This window comes from Anabrus simplex, chromosome 10 (assembly GCF_040414725.1).
Source record: "Anabrus simplex isolate iqAnaSimp1 chromosome 10, ASM4041472v1, whole genome shotgun sequence".
Classification (NCBI taxonomy): domain Eukaryota; kingdom Metazoa; phylum Arthropoda; class Insecta; order Orthoptera; family Tettigoniidae; genus Anabrus; species Anabrus simplex.
In genome coordinates, this window is record NC_090274.1 from 35,229,196 (window position 1) to 35,245,330 (window position 16,135).

The 16,135-nt window shown below is 43.0% G+C and overlaps 1 protein-coding gene across 2 annotated transcripts in view; it reads left to right on the top strand.

The window, feature by feature from the left end:
* The window catches only part of dyl (dusky-like), a 147,609-nt gene that overhangs the window by 81,794 nt on the left and 49,680 nt on the right, over positions 1-16,135 (top strand). Inside the window, exon 1 of one of the 2 annotated variants that reach the window (XM_067155125.2) lies at positions 6,846-7,033. The exons of the other annotated variant lie outside the window; for it this stretch is intronic. The gene's annotated coding sequence lies outside the window, so the exon portion shown is untranslated. Of the gene's footprint in view, positions 1-6,845; positions 7,034-16,135 lie in introns of those variants that run through there. 2 annotated transcript variants of the gene reach the window in all.

Below are 16,135 nucleotides of genomic sequence, written 5' to 3' on the forward strand. Positions count from 1 at the left end.
TTTGACTTGATAGGAGAGGGATTTGGACTTATAAGTTACCTGGCATAGTCTGAATGCAATCTCCAGTTTCTTTGCTCTTTCTTCGATAGCTGGCTTCTCGTTGTTGTTAGGAGTCAGAATCTCCGCTAGGTATTTGAATTTGTGGACTCTCTGTATGTCACCATACTTGGTCTTCATTGTCCATGATGATTCTTTGGGATCTATGTTCATGTACTTAGTTTTCTCAAAGCATATTTGAAGTCCTCCTTTCCTGCTGTTTCTTACAAAACCTCTATCTGTATGGTCTCTAGATTTTCAGCAAAGAACACTAAGTCGTCTGCAAATCCAAGACATTCAAATGTAAGTCCAGCCTTTTTGTGTCCTATCTTGATTCCATTCGAGATATTTTTCTGACTCATTTCTTTTCGCCATTCCCTTATCACCTTCTCCAAGACACAGTCGAAAAGACTGGGAAGAGGCCGTCTCCTTGCCTCACACCTGCCTTGATTTCAAACGGTTCTGATAGCTCTCCAAGAAATTTAACTTGTTACCGGGTGTTTGTTAATGTCTGTTGTATCATATTAGTTGTTTTGCCATCAATTCCAAATTCTTTCAGCACTTTATTATAATAATAATAATAATAATAATAATAATTATTATTATTATTATTTGCTTTACATCGCACCGACATATATAGGTCTTAAGGGGTGATGGGATAGGAAAGGCCTAGGAGTGGTAAGAAAGTGGCCGTGGCCTTAATTAAGGTGCAGCCCCAACATCTGCCTGGTGTGAATATGGGAAACCATCTTCAGGGCTGTCGACAGTGAGGTTCGAACCAACTATCTCCCGAATGCAAGCTCACAGCTGCGCGACCTTAACCGCATCGCCAGCTCTCTCTCGGTTTTATGTTTGAATGCAGCTCAAATTTGGCTCGTACCGCAGTATTTCAAAACACATACATTTGACTGGTTCACGTCTTGAACTACAGACCTGGTTTTTCCAACCAGTGAGCTACGAGCGTGTCGCCATAGAATTGAAACAAAAGTATCAATGATGCAGATCTCCTTTACAAAACACAACACAATAATATAATAGTTTAAATGAGAAAATGAGCTATTTTCGGAGGAGAATTAAAAATATAATACAACTGACATGTCTGTGAAGATCTACAAAATTGACAAGAATCTACACACATTAATTTCAGATATTCTGCCTTCATTGCGTACTGTAATAATGTTGACAAGTATTTCCAAACACTTCAGTTGACTTCATTCAACTGGGTGAGGAACCACGTCTGCTCCATCTGTTCTTCAGCCAACAGAATTAAATATCCAGAAAGAAAATGGATTGGTCAGTATGAGAAATGACAGACGTTCAAAACTGATCATTGCATCATCCTGAATACTGTAATTTCTCCCTGGAAAGAATATACAGCTATTTCTACAAAGGCTGCTAAATCTCTTCTTCCGTTTCCTACATCCTATTTATGCGAAGTAAGATTTACAATGAACACAATGAAGTGTAAGAATATGATGACATGAGGGAGGGTTTATTAAACATTTGCCCAAGAATGAAGGAGGTTACGAAAGGGAACTAAGCCCAAGTTTCACTTTAATTTTGCATCATATACGATCTTGTTTTAATTATTAATGAAAAATTGTAATAGGAATGCCTGTAATTTCCTAGCCACAGTTTACCTACATAAACATTATTTCTTTCTTTCTTTCTTTCTTTCTTTCTTTCTTTCTTTCTTTCTTTCTTTCTTTCTTAATCTGCTTACCCTCCAAGGTCGGTTTTTCCCTCGGACTCAGCGAGGGATCCCACCTCTACCGCCTCAAGGGCAGTGTCCCTTGGGTCGGGGATACAACTGGTGAGAATGACCAGTACCTCGCCTAGGCGGCCTTGTGGAGGGATGGGGAGATTGGATGGGACAGGCAAGAAAGAGGGAAGGAAGCGGTCGTGGCCTTTGGTTAGGTGCCATCCCGGCATTTGCCTGGAGGAGAAGTGGGAAACCACGGAAAACCCCTTCCAGGATGGCTGAGGTGGGAATCGAACCCACCTCTACTCATTTGATCTCCCGAGGCTGAGTGGACCCCGTTCCAGCCCTGGTACCACTTTTCAATTTTCGTGGCAGAGCCGGAAATTGAACCCGGGCCTCCAAGGGTGGCAGCTAATCACACTAACCACTACACCACAGAGGAGGACTAAACAAACATTACAAAATATAAATCATTAAACTTATATTATCTCTTACTTAAGTACACTTCTATCTTATTTTTTAATGTTAGTTTATCTGAGACTAATGTGTAGAATCATATAATTGTGCTATGGGTTTTCAAATACACCTTTAGTGTGCCAAAGGTCGAGAAACGCTACTCTAGACGGACTAGAACGACGAAACCTAAGTGTGTACATAAAACAAGTAATTGTGTAAGTGACCGACCGACCTTATGTGACTGGGGGAAGTAACAATCTGTGACCTTTCCTAGCGATCAACAAATTTCTTTCGAAGGTCGCTTGAACACTGACCTCCTTCACTGTGGACCTTGTTGAATAATTCAAGTCTTTTATCTCTAACAAACTCGTTCTCTTACCTTTTGAAATGCAGTCGTACTGGATTTAGAGTGGCCCACGAATTGGTTGTGAGGGAGAATATCTTCTCTTCAATAACATTTAAATAAAACCTGTCCTTTTATCTTTCTCTCCTCCCGCTAACTGGACACTTGTCACGAAAACTAATGGCGGGTCGCCACACCACAAACTATTGAAGCGAGCGCGTCATTGGAGTAAGTCAAGGCCGCCTTGATCACACAACTGCAGCGTACGCAACGACCTTCGTTCGGTTCCTTGTCCCCTTCAACTGTTGTATACACGCTCTAGGTGACTAACCGGGAAATGCAGAGGCCTTGGCAAGGATGATTATTCTCTGTTCAAGAAGAAAACAACCAGACTTTCAGTCGCTTCTTTTTTCTTTTTTCTTTCTCCTTTTCTTTTTCTTTTTTTCTTTTCTTTTATTTATTGGCCATTGGCGATTAAACCATACAGCTAACTACAACGTATTTTACATTTCTGTTCCTAAATTTCTATTTACATGAAATTCTTTTTCTAGAAGAATCTGCAAAAGAAAACCTCAACTCAGTAAATCAGCGTTTCTGCGTGTAAAAGGAACATCACACCAACGTTTAACATTAATGTTCAGAGAAGTAACAAAAACAAGGGACGATGTAACACTTGATAATACATTAAATTAGATTTCCAAACGAATGTCTCTACAGATATTGGATAATTGCCAGGCAAATACTTCTGCCTTGCGAAGCTAGAAGTGTCGGCCCTGCAGTGTAGGCGTAGTCTGCCGGCCTCTTACCCGGAGGGCCGATGTTCGATTCCCCGCCAGGTTAGGGATTATAACCTGGATCTGACGGGTGGTTTGAGGTCAACTCGGCCTACTTGATTAGAATTGCGGAACTATTCTGACCCTCCAGCTTTTCCCTCGGACTCAGCTAGGGATCCCACCTCTACCGCCTCAAGGACAGTGTCCTGGAGCGTGAGACATAGGGTCGGGGGATACAACTGGGGAGAATGACCAGTACCTCGCCCAGGTGGCTTAACCTGCTGTGCTGTACAGGGGTCTTGTGGGGGTATGGGAAGATTGGAAGGGATAGACAAGGAAAGGGGAGAAAGCGGCCGTAGCCTTAAATTAGGTACATACCGGCATTCGCCTGGAAGAGAAGTAGGAAACTACGGAAAAACCACTTCGAGGATGGCTGAGGTGGGAATCGAACCACCTCTACTCAGTTGACCTCCCAAGGCTGAGTGGACCCCGTTCCAGTCCTCGTTCTTCTGTCCAAATTTCGTTGCATAGCCAGGAATCGAACACGGGCCCCCTGGACATGGCAGCTAATAATACTAACCACTACACCGCGGAGGCGGATTTTTTAATTATTATTATTCCAGTTGCATTTGCGCCGGGCCGAATGGCTCAGAGAGTCGAAGCACTGTCCTTCTAAGTCCAAGTGGGTGAGTTCGATTTCGTCCCAGTCCGGAGGTATGCAATGTTATTCAAATAAGGCAGCCTCGTGTCGGAAGATTTTAGAGACTGGGACGATCTGTGGGACAAAATTTCGGCATCTCGGGACGTATGGAGATGGCTTTGGCTTTTCGAAAGTTAGGAATAGACGAGCAGTTCCGGATCGCTCTCGCCTTGCCCTCCAAAGCACAGAATGTGATAACAGTTGAATAGCACGTGGCAGGCTCGGCAGCTGTTTACATTGAACTACATCCTACCACAAGAATGTGGCGGACGCCAGGTGAAAGCCGGAACAAGTGGTGTTTAAAGTCAGACAGTGGACAGAAGTAGGCCCCTCTTGGGCGGAGTGTGTCACAACAACTGTTCATTATATTGCTTAAATCGTAATTGCCTTCTTCATTAAGATCTCTCGAACTGTTAACTTGACATGTACACTTAACATGTTCCTTTATAATGATACATACACACAATCGTGTCAGAAACACTAGTATAACTTACACACTATTTTTGGTTTCAGTTTGCTTTACGTCGCGCCGATACAGATAGGTCTTATGGCGATGATGGAAGAGGAATGGTTTGAATTAAGGCACAGCCCCAGCATTTGCCTGGTGTGAAAATGGAAAACCATGGAAAATCATCTCCAGGGCTGCCGACAGTGGGGTTCGAACCCACCATCTCCCGAATGCAAGCTCACAGCTGCACGACCCTAATCGCACGGCCAACTCACTCGTCCATAAGCCTTTTCTAACACACGATCATTCCTTAAGGAACATATCAGTATTTCAAACTATGCTTCTTCAAACGAGGCGCGCAATAAAATAATAATAATAATAATAATAATAATAATAATAATAATAATAATAATAATAATAATAATAATTCGCCTCTCTGGTGTAGTGGATAGTGTGATTAGCTGCTACCCCCTGAGGCCTGGGTTCTATTGCCGGCACTGCCTGGAAATTTGAAAAGTGTTTTTCTGTAGTTTCTCACACTTCTCCTTCTTCTTCTTCTTCTCCTTCTTCTTCTTCTTCTTCTTCTTCTTCTTCTTCTTCTTCTTCTTCAGGCAAAGCTCGGAAGAATACAATTCGTCAACTGAATAATTCACTGTAGTCGCATACAAAAGGCGTGTGAAATTCTACGGCCATTTAGTATGAATGGATAACTCACGACTGACCAAGAAAATCTTGGAACACGACAAACGAAAGTATGCTAGAAAGTTGAAACACAAAAAGCTTTCACAGAAGTTGACATTGACCCACTGACCACAACGACTACACAGTACACACAGACAAAAGATCATAATTTTGCAGTTTAACCTGTTAATGCATACAAATTTGGGGTGTGTTAATAACTGAATAATACCTATGTTACTACTGCAGAGCCTGGTGAACAGATTAAAATAGGCCAAAACTTCGTAAGTAGTGAACGTTGTTTGAGTCATCAGGCAACAGAGTAGTTTGATGCAATTCTCCATGCCACCCTATTCTGTGCAAACCTTTTCATTTCTACGTAACTGCTGCATCCTACATGCTTGCCATATTCATAGCTTGGTCTATCCCTACCGTTCTTACCCCCTACACTTCCCTCAAGAACCAACTGAAGAAGTTCTGGGTGTCTTAATGTGTGTCCTATCATTCTATCCCTTCTTCTCGTCAAATTTAGCCAATTCGATTCAGTATCTCTTCATTTGCGATTCGATCTATCCATCTCACCTTCACCATTCTTCTGTAACACCACATTTCAAAAGTTTCTATTCTCCTTCTTTCTGAACTAGGTATCGTCCACGTTTCACTTCCATATAATGCCATGCTCCAGATGAAAGTCTTCAAAAACATCTTTCTAATTCCTATATCAGTGTTCGAAGTGAGCAAATTTATTTTCTTAAGAAAGCTCCTCCTTCCTTGTGTTAGCCTGGATTTTATATCCTCATTACTTCTGCCATCGTTAGTTATTTTACCGCCCAAGTAAGAATATCCATATACTTCGTTTCCTAATCTAATATTTCCTGCATCAACTGACTTCGTTCGACGGCACTCCATTAATTTTGTTTTGGACTTAACTTATTTTCATCTTGAACTCCTTACCCAAGACTTCGTCCATACCATACAGCAATTTCCCAAGATATTCTGCAGTCTCAAATAAAATAACAATATCATCGGCAAATCTCAGAGTTTTGATTTCCTCTCCAAGAACTGTGATTCCCTTTCCAATTTCCTCTTTGCCCTCGTTTACTGACTGTTCTACATAAACATTCCTTTCTGGATTGCTGCTTCTTTTTCAAAACCCTCACTGGAGACTGATTTTTTATACAGATTGTAGGTGATTCTTCGTTCTCGGTATCTGATCCTGTTCGCCTCCAGAACCTCAAATAGTTTGGTCCAGTTAATATTATCGAATGCCTTTTCTGGATCTACGAACGCCATGTACGTTGTCTTGTAATTGTTAATTCTATCCTCTAAGAATATGAGCCATAGGGGAATGACCTGAATACTACTGAAGCAGAGATTTAGTACCGACAAGAAAGTGAATAAGAGTGTTGGCATATTTGCATTTTTTGGAGGTGTTCCATTAAGACCGTTGCAATGCACTTGAGCCGGCCGGCTTCACTTTCGGATCCGCTCTTTGAATGCAGCGAGCACGGAGTGGGGGAAGTGTATCTAAGGGGGGGGGGGGAGAGGGGATATCCAACAGGTGTCTGTCTGCGCGTGTAGATCAAGAGGGGAAAAGAAGAGAGAGCTTCATCATTAACGCCAGGAGTGAGGGAAGGTGGAGTATAGGGGGGACAACTGGAATGGAGGAGAGGGGAAACTTGACTTGATTTCTGGGTCGTTCGGAAAATATTGGTGAAATGCTGAGCTCCGGTTTTCAGTAGACTAGAAGGTACCGTGACGTGTAGTTGTATCCGTGTTGTTATGAAGTGTTTCAGTAATTAGTCACTTCAAAATTAAGTGCGTGAAAAGATCCCATGTGTGCGCGAAGAAGTAAATACGACACCGTAAGACCGCCCAGGAGGTAAAATTGTCTCAGGTAAGACAATTAATTTAAAAATAAATAAGTAGGCTATAGTAACTGCTTAGGAGAAACTGTGCTTCTTCTGGTGCTGTCTCCTTATGGAAGGTCGACGATTGTCATGGAGTCTTCCTCATTTTCTTCGGAGTGGTTGGCCTACTATTACAGCCTGATTACAACCCTGTGTGAGGGATGTATTTTGCGTGTTTCTACAGTGTGGTGTGTTGTATATAGGTGAAGTGATGTGTATTGGGCCAAGTACAGAAACCCAGTCTCTGAGCTAGTAGGACGCAGAAATCGAATCCGGACGTTCTGTTCTACGTTGACTATCCAGCCAAAGATTCGGACGGCAATTATTATGAAGTGATTTTCCCTACTTTGTGTTCGTGTATGTTGACTCTGTCGGAGGTTCCAAACGAAGGTTACCTACTCTTCTACAACCAAGTCCGCGTGTCCTTTATATGTTGCCTTCTATGATCAGGTGCAACAGGCTATGTATGCCATTTAGGAAGATGTGACCGGAAAAGGCTACTTTCCTATGCTTTGTGAGGGTTAAGACTTCACATGGTTTTCCGCTAAGACAGAGATGCTCCTTCATGGTGTCGTGGTCGATATCCTGCGCGATGCATCCATATTTCAAAGACTTTCTTTTTTCCTTTTACAATTGACTTTATGTCGTACCGACACAGATAGGTCTTATGGTGACGAAGGGATTGGAAAGGCCTAGGAGTGGGAGGGAAGCGGCCGTGACCTTAATTAAGGTACAGATCCAGCATTTTGGTTTTCTTTCTTTCTTTCTTAATCTGTTTACATTCCAGGATTGGCTTTTTCTTCGGACTCAGGGAGGGATCCCACCTCTACCGCCTCAAGGGCAGTGTCCTCGAGCGTGAGACTTCGGGTCGGGGATACAACTGGGAATGAGGACCAGCACCTCGTTCAGGCAGTCTCACCTGCTATGTTGAACAGGGGCCTTGTGGAGGGATGGGAAGATTGGTTGATGATGATACTTGTTGTTTAAAGGGCCTAACATCTAAGGTCATCGGCCCGGGGAAGATTGGGACAGGCAAGGAAGAGGAAAGGAAGCGGCCGTGGCCTTAAGTTAGGTACCATCCTGGCATTTTCCAGGAAGAGAAGTAGGAAACCACTTCGAAGATGGCTGAGGTGGGAATAGAACCCACCTCTACTTGGCTGAGTGGACCCCGTTCCAGCCCTCGTACCACTTTTCAAATTTCATGGCAGAGCCGGGAATCGAACCCGGGTCTCAGGGGGTGGAAGCTAATCACACTAACCACTACACCACAGAGGCGGACTTTTTTAACAATTGGCTTCACGTCGCACCGACACGGATGGGTCTTATGGCGACGATGGGATAGGAAAGGCTTAGGATAGGGAAGAAAGCAGCCGTGGTCTTAATTAAGGTACAGCCTCAGCATTTTCCTGGTGTAACGATGGGAGAGCACGGAAAACCATCTTCAGGGCTGCCGAACGTGAGATTCGAACCCACTATCTGCCAAATGCCCCTAACTGCACGGCCATCTCACCCGGTGGTTCAACCTTCTATACCGTAAAGTAGATCCAATAACTCTTCATGACACGCCAGCGAATTTAGAATCGAAGCTCACGATTGCACGTAAGATGTTTTAATTCCTTGCAGAGCCGATTCTCGCTCTTGATTTCTACATTCAGATTCAGTTCTTGTGTTAGCTAGCATCCTAAGTATTTGGACCCTTTCAATGGTCTTTCCGCCCGGCTCCATGGCTAAATAGTTAGCATACTGGCCTTTGGTCTGAGGGTTCCCAGGTTCGATTCCCAAACGGATCGAGGATTTTAACTTTCTCGGGCTGGGTGGTCGTGTTGTTTTCGACATCAGAATTCGTCCTAACAGACGCAAAGGTCGTCAACTCGAAAGACCTGCACCTGGCCTCTTCGGAGGTCATATGCCATTATTACTATTCTGTCATCTACTTCCAGTAGTTATTCATCCTTTCAATTGGATCTCTTGTGTCCTCTTCTCATTTTCCTGGAAACCCTCAAAATTTTGTTTCAGTCTTCTGAACGTTGTTCTGTTATTCTGTTACTTTTACTCCTTGGATTCACGGGTTGTCTGTCACTTTTCCTTTTGTAAACATGGTTATACACTTGTTTTGTTAATCTGCTGTTATCCATCCTAATAATGTAACAAAAAATAATAATTCTGCTCTTTCTGATCGTGTCCGCCATCCTTTCATTTTCTTCGTCCTTTAAAAAAATTATTTGGAATTCGGGACAAAGCTCGCTTAGCCAGTGAATTATGTAAAGAATGGATTTATTTCTTTAATTTGTTCTTGGGATACAAGAGAGATCGATTAATATCTTCCTCATAAGGCCCTTTATAACTTCCAGTGGTACGCGTGAGTAGGCCATGGAATAAAACGAGGTAGTAGTGGTATAGTTCTGATAGTTCTTCATTTTCCTCGATATTTTTCTCTATCCCTTTTACTTCACCGTGCCATTATTATTATTTCAAGACGAAACTATCTTTACATCGGTCTGTTTTCAGACCAACTTTGCTTTACGGAAGCGAAAGCTGGGTGGACTCAGGATGTCTTACCCATAAGTTAGAAGTAACAGACATGAAAATAGCGAGAATGATTGCTGGTACAAACAGGTGGGAACAGTGGCAGGTTGATACTCGGAATGAGGATATAAAGGCTAATTTAGGAATGAACTTGATGGATGAAGCTGTACGCATAAACCGGCTTCGGTGGTGGGGGTCATGTAAGGCGAATGGAGGAGGATAGGTTACCTGGGAGAATAATGGGCTCTGTTATGGAGGGTAAAAGAAGTGTAGGGAGACGATGGTTAGACTCAGTTTCTAACGATTTAAAGATAAGAGGTATAGAACTAAAGGAGGCCACAGCACTAGTTACAGACAGAGGGTTGTGGCGACGTTTAGTAAATTCAGAGAGGCTTGCAGACTGAGCGCTGAAAGACATAACAGTCTATAATGATAATGTATGTTCTTCTTCTTATTATTATTATATAATGGTCTTTCAGTCCAAGGTAGTACATCAGGGCTAGGATGTATAGCCTACGTAATAAAATTGCCTAAATATCTTCATAAATATTATATATATTATTTTTCAAAATAAAGATTAAAAGATTAAATTGCACAAAATAATGCAAAGTTTATCTGTACTACATCAAATTTTGATACTCATAAAAAAGAGTACACTAGTGTTGCTTAAATTCGGAAGCCACAAAAGGTTTTAATTGAAATCCAAAGAATAATGGCGGCCCCGCTGTAGAAAGTTAAGAATAACGGCCGAGAGGATTCGTCGTGCTAACCACATGACACTTCATAATCTGCAGGCTTTCGGGCTGAGCAGCAGTCGCTTGGTAGGCCATGGCCCTTAGGGGCTGTTATGCCATGGGTTTTGTTTTCTGTTTTATTCGGGACAAAGCAGATTGTATCCTGCGTCTTTCTAAAAACTTGGTAACAGGTATTTTTATGCCAGCCTCCTTCCTGTTTTCTAAACTTCTCTTTCCTGCTTTTTTGCTTCATTGTTCTGATGAATTTCAATTCTGGTGACTGGATTTTACTATTAGCCTTGTTATGTATGGTACAAGTTCCGAGCTCATAGGAGAGAACTGGAATGAAGTAGGTATGAAACATTGTCAATTTTGCTTCCTGGATTATTTGATCTTCCCACAGCAGATTTCTCACTTGAAAATAAAATTGAAAAGTTTCTTGAGTCCTATTAAGTATTTCTTGTTTTATTGTGTTATCTTTTGAAATTTTAGTTCCAAGGTACTTGAAGTTAGAAACAGATTTACAACTATAAAGAACGGAACTTCTTCCTCCTCCTAGTCTTCTTCTTCTCCTTTTCCTACCGCTTTTCCCACATCTGCGGGGTCTCGCGTGCGAGCTGGAACGGAATTTGGCCGAAAACAAGGCCAAATCCACATGTGCGACACAGTTTACACCCGCGACCCCACAGTTGTGGAAGAAGCGACATAATAATAATAATAATAATAATAATAATAATAATAATAATAATAATAATAATAATAATAATAATAATTTCGTGTGGCTATTTCTAGCCGAGTGCAGCCCTTGTAAGGCAGACCCTCCGATGAGGGCGGGCGGCATCTGCCATGTGTAGGTAAATGCGTGTTACTGTGGTGGAGGATAGTGTTATGTGTGGTGTGTGAGTTGCAGGGATGTTGGGGACAACACATACACCCAGCCCCCGGGCCATTGGAATTAACCAATGAAGGTTAAAATCCCCGACCCGGCTGGGGATCGAACCCGGGACGCCTCTGAACAGAAGGCCAGTACGCTGACCATTCAGCCAACGAGTCGTACATAATAATAATAATAATAATAATAATAATAATAATAATAATAATAATAATAATAATAATCAGAATCAGAATCAGGCACCTTGTTTATATTTTCTTGTCCGACCTTCCTCTGCCAGTTCTTGTTCATTTCCGAACCTGAACGCCTTTCATATGATTCTGATACTCTCGTTCTTCCACTGGGGCGTGATAGCTGAGTGGTATTGTTACCGGCTTCTTATCAAGAAGAAGTCCGACTCGTTGGCTGAACGGTCAGCGTACTGGCCTTCGGTTCAGAGGATCCCGGGTTCGATTCCCGGCCGGGTCGGGGATTTTAACCTTCATTGGTTAATTCCAATGGCACGGGGGCTGGGTGTATGTGTTGTCTTCATCATCATTTCATCCTCATCACGACACGCAGGTCGCCTACGGGGGCTGGGTGTATGTGTTGTCTTCATCATCATTTCATCCTCATCACGACGCGCAGGTCGCCTACGGGAGTCAAATAGAAAGACCTGCACTGGCGAGCCGAACCCGTCCTGGGATACGACATTTCATCAAGACGAACATGGTTCGGATCCCGGTCAATGCATATAGAATTAAAAAGAAATGAATACTGATATCACTATAGTTAGGATTCCGCGTAAACTGGAGGCTATGATCACGCTATCAACAGTCGTGAAAAACTATCAGTCCGTCTCTGTGGTGTAGTGGTTAGTGTGATTTGCTGCCACCCCGGAGGACCGGGTTCGATTCCCGGCTCTGCCACGAAATTTGTGAAGTGGTCCGAGGGCTGGAACGGGGTCTACTCAGCCTCGGGAGGTCAACTGAGTAGTGTTCGGTTCGATTCCCACCTCAGCCATCCTGGAAGTGGTTTTCCGCGGTTTTCCACTCCTCATCCAGGCAAATGCCGGGATGGTAACTAACTTAAGGCCATGGCCACGTCCTTCCCTCTTCCTTGTCTATCCCTTCCAATCTTCCCATCCCCCCAAGGCCCCTATTCAGCAAAGCAGGTGAGGCAGCCTGGGTGAGGTACTGGTCATCCTCCCCAGTTGTATCCCTCGACCCAAAGTCTCGCGCTCCAGGACACTTCCCTTGAGGCGGTAGAGGTGGGATCCCTCGCTGAGTCCGAGGAAAAAAGACCAACCCTGGAGGATAAGCAGATTAAAAAATGAAGAAAGTGTAAAACTATCAGCTTGTTCTGCATTCTTCGAATGGCTGATGATCTTGTTGGCTTTTCTCTTTAAAACTCCACTATTATTGTGCGATCTGTAGTTTTAATTTATTGAAAGTGTTGGTTTATAAATCTGTGTTATTTATTATGTTGTTTATTCTGGATTGAGGATATGTAATAATTTAGAACCCAGGATTTTTAGCCTAACAGTCTAGAATGCGAAGGAATTTTGCCATTAGAAAGTGTCAACTGATCCGCTCTACGGTTATGTACGGGGAGTTGCATAAACTATAGGGGTTGTAGAAGGCCACTGTCACTGAAGGCTAGTCGTGTGCGTTATACTGCGATCTGATGGGGTTTTAATAATCATGTTATTGGTTGTACGTCCCGCTGGCCCCAAAATATTTGGGTAACGAATCACCTAGAGGCCACGGTTTCAGTTCCCGGCCAGGTCAGGGATTTTTACCTGGTTCTGAAGACTGGTTCGAGGCTCACTCAGCTTACGCGAGATCATCTGAGGAACTAGCGGCCCCGGTCTTGAAAGCCAGGAATAACTGATGAAATGATTCGTCTCGCTGACCACGCTTTACCTCGTAACCTGCAGGCCTTCGTACTGAGCAGTTGTCCCTTGATAGACCAAGTCCACCAGTTTTTTGTCTTCTTTTTTGTTTTCATCCCACTAATTTTATGGTTTACAAAAAAAACTTCTTCTACTGTGTCACACATGTACACATGGCCCTCTTTTACGGTCGGATACCCTTCCTGACGCCAACCAAATACGGAGGGATGTAATCAATATTCCGTGTTTCTGTGGTGGTTAGTAGCGTGGTGTGTCGTCTGAATATGACGATGAGAGTGTTGGGACAAACGCAAACATTCAGTCCCCGAAGCTGAATAATTAATCAGACGCGATTAAAATCCACGACCTGGTCGGGAATCGAACGTGGGACTCTCTGAGCCGAAGGCCTCAACGCTGACCATTCAGCCAAGGAGTCAGACGGTTTGCAAAAGTGCTGAGGTGCCGAAATGTTCAGAAGTCCAGATATGCTTAGTTTATGACACGTAAATGATGGTAGATATACGTTGGTTGCATCGTGGTCAGAGTAGAGAACTAAGTCCCTCTTGTTTACGATCCTAAGCGGGAGTATGCTTGAAGAGGCTGAGAAAGTGAATACGGCTGGCATAGACAAAGGGAGCGCGTCGTACGTAACTCTATTGTCATGTAAAAGGAGAAGAAACTAGAAAGTGAATCTCATTCAAACACAAATTCTTTTTATAAGTAATTACAGTGTGTTAAGACTCGTTATAGAACCGTACTTCAAAAGGGATTTGATGGTGACATGGTTATACAATACTTTCCCCCTGTTGCTGTGGGCGGTAGAAGACATCCTGCCTGTCGTAAGAGGCAACCTAGGAGGGGCTTTCAAGTTAGAAGGGTTGTTTGGTGACCGTGGGATCCCCAGCTGAGTCGATCATTGCTTCCACTCACTTGTGCCAGGCTCATCGCTTTCACTTTTCCTATCTGTGCTCTATTGGCGAGCTTTAGTTAAGTTTTCGAGACCTAGACCGTTTACTGATACCATAATTATTTGAAAGTTCGGAACTCTCTAATTTATCCTCTGATTAGTGTTTATAGGGGGCAGTAGCGTAGCCAGGATCGACCAATAGCCAGTTACAAAATTATTATAGAACATAATGAAGGTACTTGTGCGTGTGTGGTGCGCACATGCACGAGTGTCATAAAGACACTAATACAAGTGAATTATGTTGATATTCAGATTGCAGTACACTACAACATCTTATATTAAAATATAGAACAGGAACCGTATGATCAAGGTGAACACTTTTACAGCGACTGACATGTTCAGATTAAAATATAAAATCCAACTTTCGAGGCTTCTTAGAAAATAGATTCAAGAGATCTGTTGGTTTTATGATTACGTGTCTGTGAATGTTCAAAAGAGCGGTGGTGGTGATGATTTTTGTTTTAACAGGAAGTACAACCAGACAACCATCCTCTATATAACACTAATCAAAGATAAAAACATAATGAAAGCCATCCGACGCTTCGGAGAATGAAGGTATCGGCCAAAGGAAGGCAAGTCCCACGAAGGGCGTGAAAATGAAAGACTCCCTAGGCCTCGAGTGCTGTAATACCGCCGGGGTCGGAGAAAAACAAGATTTGACCAAGGGAGGTCGGATAGGATAGATGAAAGTGAGGAGCCTGGCAAAAGTAAGTGGAAGTAATGCCAGGACTCGCCAGTCCACTCTCCAAAGTTAATGGCCTCTGGGGCCCCTTTTCGTCGCTTCTTACAATAGGCAGGAGATACTATGGGTGGTATTCTACCACCCCCATTCACAGCGCCAGTCCATTGAATCGACTTTCACTGGTTCATTGCCATATTCTGTTAATTCTCCTTTTGTAAAATTTCCCTCAGGGGAGGGGTTCTAAACCTCTAGTACACCCCCCCACTTGGCTACGCCCCTGAGAAGGAGTGGTTGCCCAGTTGCAATACCTCTCAAACGAGTAATCACGCGCACTCGTACAATAGTTACGCGGCAGTCGGAGGTTTTCAGGGAGGGAAAGAATGCATTAGGCAGCCCATACCAAGTGTTTTAATCTCGGAAAAGATAATTCAAAAATAATGTTGATAATAATAGTTCCAGAATAATAGAACAAGAATAGTAGTCAAAATTCCATACATTTCCTGATGAACTTAGCAAACAGAACTTCATCAGACTTGAATGAGACAATGGACTACATTACCAACGCATTATTTAAGTCCTGAAATAGTGTGCAATATTCTCTCTCCTAAAACTCAGCATAGAAAGAATTCCAGATAGGAATGATTAGAAAAACTTAACTACTATCTTCTCACTTGTCTGTCTTGGGGCTAACTTTGCTTTACGAGGGAAGTTGGTTGTGATATACAATTTCTAATCACTGCATTGCGTGTCAAAAGACTGATTGAATTCCAAACCTCTCCGCAGAGATCGTATGGGATGAGGGTATACAACGCTGATGATGGTGATTCGTCCGTCGAATGGGGACGTAAAACTTTGTGCACACCTCTTGGTGCTAATCGACAGGAGTAGGCTATGTGCCGGCACCAGGTTTCACCCTCTCTCTTCCTGCTATCATACATCACGTCACTGAAAAAAATAGCGTATGGCCTTTAGTGCCGGGAGTGTCCGAGGACAAGTTCGGCTCGCCAGATGTTGGTCTTTTGATTTGACGCCCGTAGACGACCTGCGCGTCGTGATGAGGATGGAATGATGATGAAGATGACACATACACACAGTCCCCGTGCCAGCGAAATTAATCAATTATGGTTAACATTCCTGACCCTGCCTGGAATCGAACTCGGGACCCCGGTGAGCAAAGGCCAGCACGTTAACCATTTAGCCATGGAGCCGGACATCACGTCATTCATTTAATCTCAATTAACTCCTATGATAAGTTTGTCGTCAGGAAGGCCATCCGGTCGTAAAAGTTCACTACAGAGATTCATCTCACTTCATAACCGACCCTCTAGAAGAACGGGACAAGAGTTGGGCACACATTGTTTTATTTATTTATTTATTTATTTATTTATGTATTTATTTATTTATTTATTTATTTA